Below are 12,774 nucleotides of genomic sequence, written 5' to 3'. Positions count from 1 at the left end.
CAGATTCACAGCTTTTGTCAACACGCTTAACAGTGCACAAGCAATTAGCTGCAAAACAAGTTCATACTAAGTTTCTGAAATGAAATGCATTAAGCAAACATCATTCACTGAATAGAGAAGAGTGAAGCTGACAACCTGGCGGGGACAAACTGCAAGTCTCCACTTGTTTTTAGCAACCTAGAGAATTAATATTGTTCAAAGCACTTAGCAACAAAATTGATTAACTATTTGGGTCTGATTCTACCATCGTTGCCATGACACCAGGATCTTTATTTGTATCCAACTCTGGTCAACTTTTATAATCCCTACTCTCAAACGTAAAGGTGGGGAGGTGGGAAGAGGGACATTAAATTCAGTGGAAGACCAGCCCACTTGCCTTCCTGACCACCCTCAACCTGATTCCCCATGTTATGGAGGTTAAGTAATGCAGTTTGCCCTTTCTGGTTGAAGTACTTCAGTGAATAATTATTGTTGCTCAAGGCCCTCATTCTGTCATGGATAGTGGGCAGAGGAAGGTGTAGGAAAGTGGCCAGATGTGACAGCTCAGGCAAAAGGTGAGAAAGAAGGTGGGTGGAGGGTGTTCTGTGCTCGTCAGTGACATCTCCCACCCCTCCTGAGAAGGTACTCCCCTTTGCGGCTTATTTAAAATCAAGTCATTGCTTGACCAGAAATCAATCGAGTCCAGTAAAAATGGGTTTATTTGGGATTTGGTGCAAGGCAGAGTGTGGGTGATAAAGCTTTGGATCACCAGATGTTTACAGGGCTTGGAAGCTGGGTAAATAAGCAGGATAGCATCAGACTCTGGAAGTATGTAAGGCATGGATGAGGATTTCAGCAGCCAAGAGTCTGAGGCAGCGGAGGTTTGAGGGAGGGGTGACTAGGCAATAAGGATGGAAAGAATTTGGTGAGAAATTCTACAATTATAAACATGCCTCAGACAGATCCCTTCAGGGATGGTTTCGAGTCATAGAGTCATAGAGTCAGAGAGATGTACAGCATGGAAACAGACCCTTCCAACTCGGCCATGCCGACCAGATATCCAAACCTAATCTAATCCCATTTTCCAGCACTTGGCCCATATCCTTCTAAACTCTTCCTATTCATATACCCATCCAGATGCCTTTTAAATGTTGCAATTGTACCAGTCTCCACCACTTCCTCTGGCAGCTCATTCCATACACACACCTTCCTTCCTTTTATGTCTTATCCCTTTCACCCTAAACCTATGCCCTCTAGTTCTGGACTCCCCCGCCCCAGTGAAAAGATTTTGTCTATTTATCCTATCAATGCCCCTCATGATTTTATAAACCTCTGTAAGGTCACCCCTCAGACTTCAATGCTCGAGGGAAAACAGCCCTAGCCTATTCCTCTCTCCCTATATCTCAAATCCTCCAACCCTGGCAACATCCTTGTGAATCTTTTCTGAACTCTTTCAAGTTTCACAACATCCTTTCAATAGGAAGGAGACCAGAATTGCACACAATATTCCAAAAGTGGCCTAACCAACATCCTGTACAGCCGCAACACGACCTCCCAACTCCTACACTCAATGCTGTGACCAATAAAGGAAAGCATACAAAACGCCTTCTTCACTATACTATCTACCTGCAACTCTCAAGGAGCTATGAACCTGCACTCCAAGTTCTCTTTGTTCAGCAACACTTCCCTTGGACCTTACCATTAAGTGTATGAGTCTTGCTAAGATTTGCTTTCCCAAAATGCAGCACTTTGCATTTATCTAAATTAAACTCCATCTGCCTCTTCTCAGCCCATTGGCCGTTGTGATCACGATCCCATTGTAATCTGAGGTAACCTTCTTCGCTGTCCAGTACACCTCCAATTTTTGCTAGATAATGGAAATTCTGACATGTCAAAGAAAACTGCTTTGGTCTTCCCAATAATTAACTAGAGGAGAGTGTCTGCTTATGTGCCACATATCACATCCAGGGACTAGAGAGTCAGTTGGCTATATAATTGGTTTATCAATTAGCGTGAGACCACCAAAACTGGTTCAATTGCTGTACTGGTTGAAGTCACTGTGAAGGCCTCCAGTGAAACCCATCATCAGTCATTTCTTTGTACTGTATCCACTCCACTCCTCCCTCCCCCTGTAACTACCCAAATCCCTTGAACAAAAGTAACTTTCACTTCAGTACAGCTGTTACACAAAGGATGGAGCATTTTCTTTCTTCTTCACTTGCTCCTCTAATGGTAATGAGCCAGCTTTTTGCAGCCCCTAATTGAAAATAGGGAATTACTTGACATATTTGTTTCAAATTCATTTTCCTACACAAATTGAGTTTTGTTTAGATTAGATTAGATTCCCTACAATGTGGAAACAGGCCCTTTGGCCCAACCAGTCCTCTGAAGAGTAACCCACCCAGACCCATTTCCCTCTGACTAATGCATCTAACACTATGGGCAATTTAACATGGCCAATTCACCTGACCTGCACATCTGTGGACTATGGCAGGAATCTGGAGCACCCAGAGGAAACCCACGCAGACACGGGGAGAACGTGCAAACTCCACACAGTCATCCGAGGCTGGAATCGAACCTGGGATCTTGGTGCTGTGAGGCAGCAGTGCTAACCACTGAGCCACCGTGCCACCCAATGTTGTCCTGAAAGGTTGGCAATTTCTCTGACAGCAACAAATGGAGATACGTTTGAGTTAACTTTCTGTAAAATCAGAAACTGAGGTTTACATTGAAGTAATGTGACTGCTTATTGATGTCTGTAGGGTTATGTTGTGCACAAAGTGCCTGAAATTCATTCCACGTCTTTTCTAACTGCTTCCTGAAGTAACACAAAGAGAGATCATTCCATTTAATAGCACATGACTGTTTATTTGAAGACTCAAGTGAAAATCATTACCAACCTTTACCTGCAAAATGTTTAATATTTGTCCACCATATCTATCGCAAATAACACAATGGCTCAAACAGATTGCCTTTCCCATACGAACAAATCTTACTGGATGTTTGTCCAATCCAACAGACAACGAAGGCTTTTTTTATTGTAGAAAGAAAAGTCTGTCTCATCCACTCCCAATATTTAATCACATGATAAAGAGATTGAAATCATACCTATAAAATGAAATTGCCTGCCTTGGATTTTGTATAATATTGGGTTTCCAGTTTACCAGCTAAATTACAGTTAAGTTTACACGGGTATGATAACTCACTAAGGAAGGGCAGAATTCAGAGAAATGTGAGAAAATTACACATTTACTTTTACAATACTAAACATTGTGTCTGCTGTCATGACTAGATAGCCATTATTTTGACAGTAAGGAGTAGTTGCTAATCTTGGCAGGAGGGATGAATTTCATCTAAAAGCTCCAATAATCTAGCAATAGAAAATACATGTATTTCCAGCAATAAAAGGGTAAACAAATGTGCAAAGCTTAGATGGACAAGGAATTGGCCTGTACTGTGCTGTACTGTTCTATGTTCTATGTGCTAACCTATAGAAATTGTTTGGAATAGGAATATCCAGGTGTAATACAGACAAACATATGAATATGGAGCAGCACTGCTGCCCCACAGATTAGATTAGATTCCAGACTCAGATTAGATTCCAGCCTCAGGCAACTGTCTGTGTGGAGTTTGCACTTCCTCCCCATGTCTGTGTAGGTTTCCTGCAAGTGCTCTTGTTTCCTCCCACAGTCCAAAGATATGAAGGTTAGGTGGATGGGCCATGCTAAATTGCCCATAGCATTCAGGGATGTGTAGGCTAGGTGGATGAGCCATGGGAAATGGAGGGAAATAGGGTAGGTTTGGGTGGGATGCTCTTCAGGTTGGTGTAGACGCAATAGACCGATGGCCTGCTTCCACATAGGGATTCTATGAATTAGGAGCAAGAGTAGGCCCCTTCAGCTCGCTCCATCATTCAATAGGATCATGACTGATCTGATTGCTTCATAGTCCTGCCTACCCTGATAACCTTTTAATCTTACTTATCTATCCATACCTCGTCCATCAACCTCTACCTTCAAAATATTCAAGGACTTTGCCCAGCACCTTTTGCAGAAAAGAGCTCCACAGATTTAAACACTGCAAAAAAATTTCTCATTTTAAATCATCTCATTTTGAAAGAGTGACATCCAGTTCGAGACAGTCATACAGCACTTTTCTTATGTTTTAACAGAGGCGTTAACTGATTTAAAATTAACTGGAGTATTGTGCACAGCTTGGGCACCACATTTGAGACAGAATGTGAGTGCATTGACAAAGTATCAAAGTCATTTATAAAAATTGCTCCAAGGATGAGAAACTTTGGTATAAAGATAGACTCGAGACATTGTGACTGTTTTCTTTGGAGGGGAGAGCTAAGAGGAGATTTGATTGAAGTTTTCAATTTAATGAGGAGCCTGGACAGACCAGATAAGAAGAAAGTATTCCACTCATAAAAGGATTGAGAACAAGAATTATAGTAATTTGCAAAAGAAGCAAATCTGATAAATGAAACATCTTTTTCATACGGTGAGTTCGAGTCTGGAATACACTGCCAGGAAGTGTGATGGAGACAGGTTCAATTGAAGCATTCAAGGAGACTTTAGACAATTATTTAAATAGAAACAACAGGCAGATTATGGGTAAAAGAGAGAAGAATGGCACTGTATTTTAATGCTGTTATATTAACAGGTGGGCCATACGGCTTTTTTTCTGCACTGGAACAATTCTGTGTTTCTGTGGTTTAAAGCCTTAGTTGAAAATCAGAAAACCTAATATAATACACATATTAAGCATTTGTACATTTTTGTTGACACAGTACATTACCCATCTCCACTGTATTCGTGGTCATTTTCAGTACTTAAATAACATTCAACAATTCCATCCATCATATAAAACAGAGTATTGTACCCCTATATACTCACTGCTATTTTAAGATTCATATTTTTACACAATATGTTTGCATTTCCATGTTTGCACTAACTGTTTATGAATAAATCTCATTACATTTTACGTATTTACAATTCAATTTATTTTGGCTGCTAATGATGTATTTGAATAACTTTCACTTATGGTCTGACATGCATAGAGTGTAAAAATTGAAGAAACTGCAATTGTTCTTCAAGAAGAGAAGGTTGAGAGGAGATTTCATTGAGGTGTTCACAATCACAAGGGTCATGGCAAAGTCAATAGGCAGCATCTGTTCATATTAGCGGAAGGGCTGAGAATGGAAAGCCATCGATTTAAAACATTTCGCAACATCTTTGATGAGTAGTTAGCATCCAGAAAGCACTGCCTGAGGATGTGGTGGAGCCAGATTCAGTTGCAGCTTTCAAAAGAGAATTGATCAACAGCTGAAGGGGAAAATAATTGCAGGGCTATGTGGACGGGGACCAGATGAACTGTCCTATCAGAGAATCACCAGGGGTTGAATGGCCTCCTTTTGCATTGCAACTAAGCCATGGTTTCAGTCATTTCTAATAAACATGTTTGAACATGATAAAGCACAACCTCAGGGTAGCTAGGACTTAAACACAGACATTCTAACCTACAGGCAGGGACACTACCATTGAACCACATGAGCTCCAGAGTCCATGGTTTTACATTTCAATTTGTAGAGTGCAAGGATGTTCATTGGAGGCGTCAATGAAAAGTTGATTAGAGAAATGGTTAGATTTTAATTGGTAAACAGAGGGGAAATAATTTGCAACTTATCATCCCGAGAGTAAGCTTTTGTGGCACAATGTTAGTGTTCCTACTTCTGCACCATAACATCCAGATTCAAATACCACCTGCTGTGGACACGGGTCCCGACATGTGTGTCACGTCAATTAAAAATATCTCAAATTTGTCCCTGAGTGAAAAGACTAGTATGTGTAACTGAAACAAGAAAATAGTCAAAATAGATTAGTAGTTCAGGAAGTCCTTGAGGAAAGAAAAACAGTTTTAGGTTGACAATTTTACACGAAAGTTAGGTGGGAATGAGTTTTATCAAAATATAATGTATTTGTTTAGCCTAATGGCCTCTCTCCATTCATAAGAATAGTTTTAATAAAACCTATAATCAACAAGGAATGCTTTCTGATGAAGGATTTTAAGATCTTCTGGCAGATTAGTTAATGCAATGATTATACTTCAAGCACATTCATGACTGTCCTATTTACCACAGAAATGAATTCTGCTCATAACAACATACCACGAGTGTAAATTAGTGTAAACAGCAAGTGATCTAAGAGCCTTTCGCTCAAGGTAAAAATAATTGGAATATCCTGGCCCCAGAGTAATATTCTCTTCATTGTAAATACTTCAGTCAGAATGAAATAGTGAATCATTACTAGGATATTATGTTAATTTAAACTTGTTAATTAATCTTTATATAATATCATCTCCCTAAACTGACAATCAGATGCAGTTGCTGGATCTTTTACAGTAGTTGTAAATATTTCTCTACTACTAATTAACCATGTTCAAATGGACTGGTGCTATTCCAAATTGAGCTTCCATGACTTTAAGTGTTGTGCTAAATTTCTTGTGGTCTAGTGATAATGTCTCTACCTCTGAACCAGGAAGCATTGGTTTAAGTCCCACCTTCTCCTGTAATAATATTTCTGAATAAGCTGATGAGAAAAATAGATTTAATTGTTATGTTTAGGGCTCTTGTGGTGTAGTAGTAGTGTCCCTACTTCTGAGTCAAGAAATTCAGGTCTAGAGGTGTGCAACATGTCTGAGCAAGTTGATTAAAAATATCTTCATTTCTTGCCGTCCTTACTACAAATCATGGAGTTGCCTGGAACCTGACTCATTAGTTTTCAGCCATACGATTAACTAAATGGCCTTAACTGGCTTATCCATCAGTAAACTTATCTGATTGAATTTAATCTAATTGCAATACCTTCTACAGAGACATAATGTACAAGTGACTTTAAACAAATCATCAGCTTATGTAATCGTTAAGGGTGATGTGGCCAGCACAAAAGAGCACAAATTTGACTCAAATTTCACAGATAGTTTTTACAAAATTGGTGAGTGTTTAAATATTGCTGCCGAGATTTTTAAATTTGCCATTTGAAGAAACTGTCCAAGAATAGGTCAGTTCAATGGGAACAAGAAGATGATGTATCTGGTTTCAGATCAAATCCTTTCAGCACTGTCAGGAGAGAGATCTTTCCACAAGCATTGGCTCCTTTTTCTCCCTATCGGATCAAAGGGTATTGTCCAGATGTGACACATGGCAGTTTGGTTGTTGTCAAAATTTAAAGCCACGACATCGAATTGGCTACTTTCTTTGCAAGGCAAAGAAGAAGCTGGTAGAATGTCAGTTTTGCCAGCTACTCTTTAAAACTGTTGGCTAGAAACATTTATGCTTGAAGGCTAACTTCACACTAATTTTTGTTTTATTCTTTCACAGGATGAGGGTGTCACTGGCTAAGCCAGCATTAATTGCCCAGAGGGCAATTGAGAGTCAACCACATTGCTGTGGGTCTGGAACCAGATGTAAGCCAAACCAGTAAGGATGGCAGATTCCTTCCCTAAGGAACATTAGTGAACAAGATAAGTTTTTCCCCATCAGTTTTATAGTCATCGTTAGAGTCTTAATTCCAAACTTTTTTATTGAATTCAAATACTACCATCTGCCACTAAGGGATTTAAACCCAGGTGCCCAGAACTTTATCTGGGTCTCTGGATTAATAGTCGAACGAAAATACCACTAGGCCATTGCCTTCCGAATTAAAGTGAAATTAAACCAATTAAAAATATTTGAGGCAAAAATCTAATCAAATTCTTTTGACTTTAATCGCAGTGTGACTTGGATGTTACTGGAGCAACCAGATATTACATGTCTCTCCTAATTTTAAATTTCATGGAAATTTAAGGCCTAGTTGTTCCAAAGTCACCTGTATGCACTATTGCCAAAATGAAATTACTACTTTAAAAAGTTCAATTCTTGAAATAACGATTGTTTCCTTGGAGCACTTTGCATTCTGGCAATAAAACTGATAGGTGTTCCTCTCAAAATGGTTACCCTGTTGCCTCCTCTGCAGGCTTAATTAATCCTATTACTAAAAGTTCTTATGATTATTTTCCTTAAAAGAGAATATTATCTCTGTGCTAATGCACATTAGCTTTTAAGTATTTATGTTGTGTTTATATGTGGAGCTTCTGCCAAATTTCCTGATAAATTCAAGTGTAAGATATATTCTTTGTGACATAGATCAACTGTCCACCTTTTTTAGATTAGATTACTTACACTGTGGAAACAGGCCCTTCGGCCCAACAAGTCCACACCGACCTGCCGAAGCGCAACCCACCCATACTCCTACATCTGCCCCTTACCTAACACTACAGGCAATTTAGCATGGCCAATTCACCTGACCTGCACATCTTTGGACTGTGGGAGGAAACCGGAGCACCCGGAGGAAACCTACGCAGACACGGGGAGAATGTGCAAACTCCACACAGTCAGTCGCCTGAGGCGCACCTCACACTATATATTTACCTGAACAAATTTCTTGTGCCAGTTGGTTACTTTAACTTGATCATTTTATGTATTTAAAGCAAAGATTATTGACATATATTCCCATTGCTTTTTATGGTGTTGAGATAGCAACCTAGAGGTAGTGGGACTTTACAACCCTCCATGGGCATATTTAAAGCCAGGGAGGCTCATAAAATATAGTTGGTTCTGCTATAACACGGTAGTTCCTTTCTTGTGCAACCTTGTGTTACAAGAAAATCGCGTAATAGCAGCACCGTTTAAACTAATAGGGCTGGAATCGCGTTATAACCAATACGCACTTTAAAAGTTTGCGCTTTAGAAACAGTGACCCCAGTTTGTCAATTGTGTTACAGCAAATTCATATTAACGAAACACATTATAGCAGAGCGACCCATAAAGCCTTCCCACTGATTTTCGGTCCATTACCAACCTTCCTCTGATCTTAAGGGAAAACATCAGGCAGATTAACCTAGGGGCTATTTAGATCAATTAATAGTCACTTAGCAACCTCATTGCACCTCCAGTGCTGTTTACTGCAGCAAGAAAAGGTGGAGTGGTAAGGCTGGTAGGCCAGGAGGTTTCAGTACACTGGCTGCACTTGTTTTTATTATGTGATTTAAGGATAAGGGAAAGTCATGAACAGTTTTCATGCTTAGTCTTCAAAGCAACATTATTTGTTATAAGGGTAAAGTTGCCATACTCTTACCAATATATAGGGCTGCTCTGTCATTAGACAGAGATGAATGGTGGTGGTTTAAACTGACAGTCTCCATACCTCAGGCACGGGGACAGGTTGTGAAGGAAAATCCTCCATAGTAACTTCTTTGAACCTCAGTTGGTATGGAAACTGACCCACACTTTTTGGTGTCACTCTACATCACAAACAGCCAATTGTGGGCGGCACGGTGGCACAGTGGTTAGCACTGCTGCCTCACAGCACCAGAGACCCGGGTTCAATTCCCGCCTCAGGCGACTGTGTGGAGTTTGCACGTTCTCCCCGTGTCTGCGTGGGTTTCCTCTGGGTGCTCCGGTTTCCTCCCACAGTCCAAAGATGTGCAGGGAAGGTGAATTGGCCATGCTAAATTGCCTGTAGTGTTAGGTAAGGGGTAAATGTAGGGGTATGGGTGGGTTTCGCTTCAGCGGGTCAGTGTGGACTTGTTGGGCCGAAGGGCCTGTTTCCACACTGTAATGTAATCTAATCTAAACTAACCGACCCCAATTATTTATTATACATTAATACTAAATACCACTTTACATAGGAATTACTTGTATATCAGATTTTGATCTTAGAATCACAATCGGCTGTCTGTTTTCTTTGGATGTTCATGTCCATATGTGACATTCAATGTGCTGTCTGGATGTAGGTTTGCTCGCTGAGCTGGAAGGTTTGGTTCCAGATGTTTCGTTACCATACTAGGTAACATCATCAGTGAGCCTCTGGATGAAGCACTGGTGGTATGATTTGCTTTTTATTTATGTGTTTACGTTTCTACAAATCTTCTCAATAGAAACCTAAACACATAATGTGCTGTCTATTCTCAGTGATGTACAGCTCAGAGACATTATCACAAGGTTGCTCCAGGATTTTGAAATCTTTACACAACACTCGGGAGCAAGAATAGGGGAGTTACTTCTCTTGGGAGTATTCACTGTGACTATCAGAGGCATGCCCAAAAGGTCGTAACACCCATATTGCTGTCACACCTCTCACCCCATCCTCTCAATCACATTCCCACTGCCTCATTGCAATCTGCCAACCAGGCTCATCTGATAACCTCAGATTGATCTTCAAGTGTGGGCTCCATCTGCCTTCTGCCTTGGACACTGCCTGCAATCCAAGCAGTGACCACAGCTCGATCCTGATGCTGCTGTGACCACAGACTTGCTGACCAATCAGATTGTCCAGCAGGATGGGACTTCTTCCAGTATGGGGTTGGAAATCTCACTTGGGAACATGTGAAGCTCCCACCGCAATACAGCTGCAGGGCAGGTGGGCTTCGGATGGGCAGGTTTTCAGTCAGTGGCAAGGGTAGAGAACACAGCGGGTGTAAAATCCAGCCTCTTCCATTTCAATCTTTCGTAAGTAATTTTGAAATTAAATTCAATAAATCTGCTCATTTTTGACCTGACACTGAAATATCGTTCAAGAGAGCTTCTTGATCATCACGGACACCCTTAATGCACAATAAGTGAGCAGCATATTCTGAATTGCAGACAGGTCTGAGTGTCCTGATGCATGAATCACAAAAGGTTAGTCTGTAGATGCAGCAAGTCATCAGGAAAGTGAATGAAATGTCCTTGTTTTTGTGAAGAAAATTGAATAGAGAAGTAGTGAGGTTATGCTTCAGTTCGACATAGCATTACTGAGACCACATCTGTGCATATGATAGGTGTCCTTATTCAAGGAGAAGGATGTAACTGTCTTAGAAGCAGTTCAGAGAAGGCTTACCTGGAACAGGTGGGTTGTCTTATGAACAACGGCTTGGAGTAGGCGAGGCTTGTATCTGCTAGAATTAAAAAGCTGATCTGATTGAAATATATAAAATGCAGCAAGGTCGAGGCAGGGTGGATATTGAAAGTGTGTTTCCTCTTGTGCGAGTATCTTGAAATAATTTAAAACTAGTTAAAAATAAGTGAGCACCTATTTAAAACAAAATTCAGGAAAAAAAAAAATTCTCACAGAAGGCTGTGAGTCTTTTGAATGGGGGAAGCAGTCTTTGAATATTTTTAATGGTTGCTCAGTAGTTGGCACTGCTGCGTCACAGTGCCGTGGATCCGGGGTTGATTCCACCCTTGGGTGATAGTCTTTGTGGAGTTTATATTCGTCCAGTGTCTGTGTTGGTTCCTCCAGTTTCCTCCCATAGTCCAAATATATGCAGGTTAGATGGATTGGCAATGCTAATTTGCCCATAGTGGACTAGGTGGATTAGCCATGGGAAATGCAGGGGTACAAGGATGGGGTTGGAGGAGGGTCTGAGTGAGATGCTCTTTATAGGGTCAGTGTAGACTCCATGGGCCAAATGACCTGCATCCACATTGTGGGGTTTCTGCAATTCTGTAATAAGCAAAGAAGTGAAAGGTTATTGGGGAAGACAGGAAAGTGAAGTAATCACAACAGCGATCTTATTGATGAAAGTTTGGGAAAGGGGAAAGTTTGGGCAGTCGAATGGCCCATTTGTGTTACTAATTTGCATGTTGTATCATCACAAGCACCAAAATTGTTCATGGTTTGTGGTAAATGCACCACTGATTGCCTCAGGGAAGAAAAGGGCAGTTTATTTCATGTAGTTCGTTCTCTTTGGAATGGCTACCTTTGGCAGACAATATTGGTGGGGGGGGGGGATCCCTTAGCATTAGTCACTGTAGCTCTGAAATGGTGTCAGTCCCACAGACTTTGAGTCCAAAATTTACAACACCAATGGGGTATGTGTCACACAAACATGTGTGACTTTGTCAGTGTAAATTTTGGAGAAGGGAGATCAGGGCCCAGCAAGGAAGATGGCTGAGCAATTAGCCTCATTAGGGACGTTGCTGAAGACTTTTCAAACAGCCTCCAGTTTCCTGATGTGAGAGGGCAAGTTAACTGATGTAGGCATTCAGCAAACAGTTGTGAAAACCCAACTCCTACTATCACAGAGTCCCTACTGCACAGAAAGAGGCTATTCAGTCCATTGACTCTGCACTGACCCTCTGAAGAGCATCCCACCCACCCCACACACTGCATGGGGTTTTTAACCCTAGCTAATCCACCTAGCCTGCACATTCCTGGACACTATGTGGCAATTTTCAGCATGGTCAATCCACCAAACACGCACACACTTTGACAAAGTGTCAGTTAGACTCGAAACGTCAGCTCTTTTCTCTCCTTACAGATGCTGCCAGACCTGCTGAGATTTTCCAGCATTTTCTCTTTTGGTTTCAGATTCCAGCATCCGGAGTAATTTGCTTTTACGCACAGATCTGGACTGTGGGAGGAAACCCAATCAGACATGGGGAGAAGGTGCAAACTGCACACGGACAGTTGCCTGAGGCTAGAATTGAACCGGTCCCTGTGAGGTTCCAGTGGTAACTTCTGAAGAAGGGCTAATGCCCGAAACGTCGATTCTCCTGTTCCCTAGATGCTGCCTGACCTGCTGCGCTTTTCCAGCAACACATTTCCTCAGTGGTAACTTCTGGCAGACATAGAGGCCATTTCTTTGCTGTCTGGTGCATTCACTGCTCAAGATCACTCTGTAGGCACCCCCTCATCACCAGTCACTGTCTGTTACATTAAATCTTTGAAAATGTGACCTGAGACTCACTTTCCTGCTACTTTTGGTGGA

Source organism: Chiloscyllium plagiosum, unplaced genomic scaffold, assembly GCF_037043375.1.
Source record: "Chiloscyllium plagiosum isolate Xiang-an unplaced genomic scaffold, Cpla_swu_hap1 HiC_scaffold_28, whole genome shotgun sequence".
NCBI classification, from domain to species: domain Eukaryota; kingdom Metazoa; phylum Chordata; class Chondrichthyes; order Orectolobiformes; family Hemiscylliidae; genus Chiloscyllium; species Chiloscyllium plagiosum.
The sequence above is the reverse complement of the archived record's forward strand: the minus strand, read 5'-3'. Positions refer to the sequence as shown.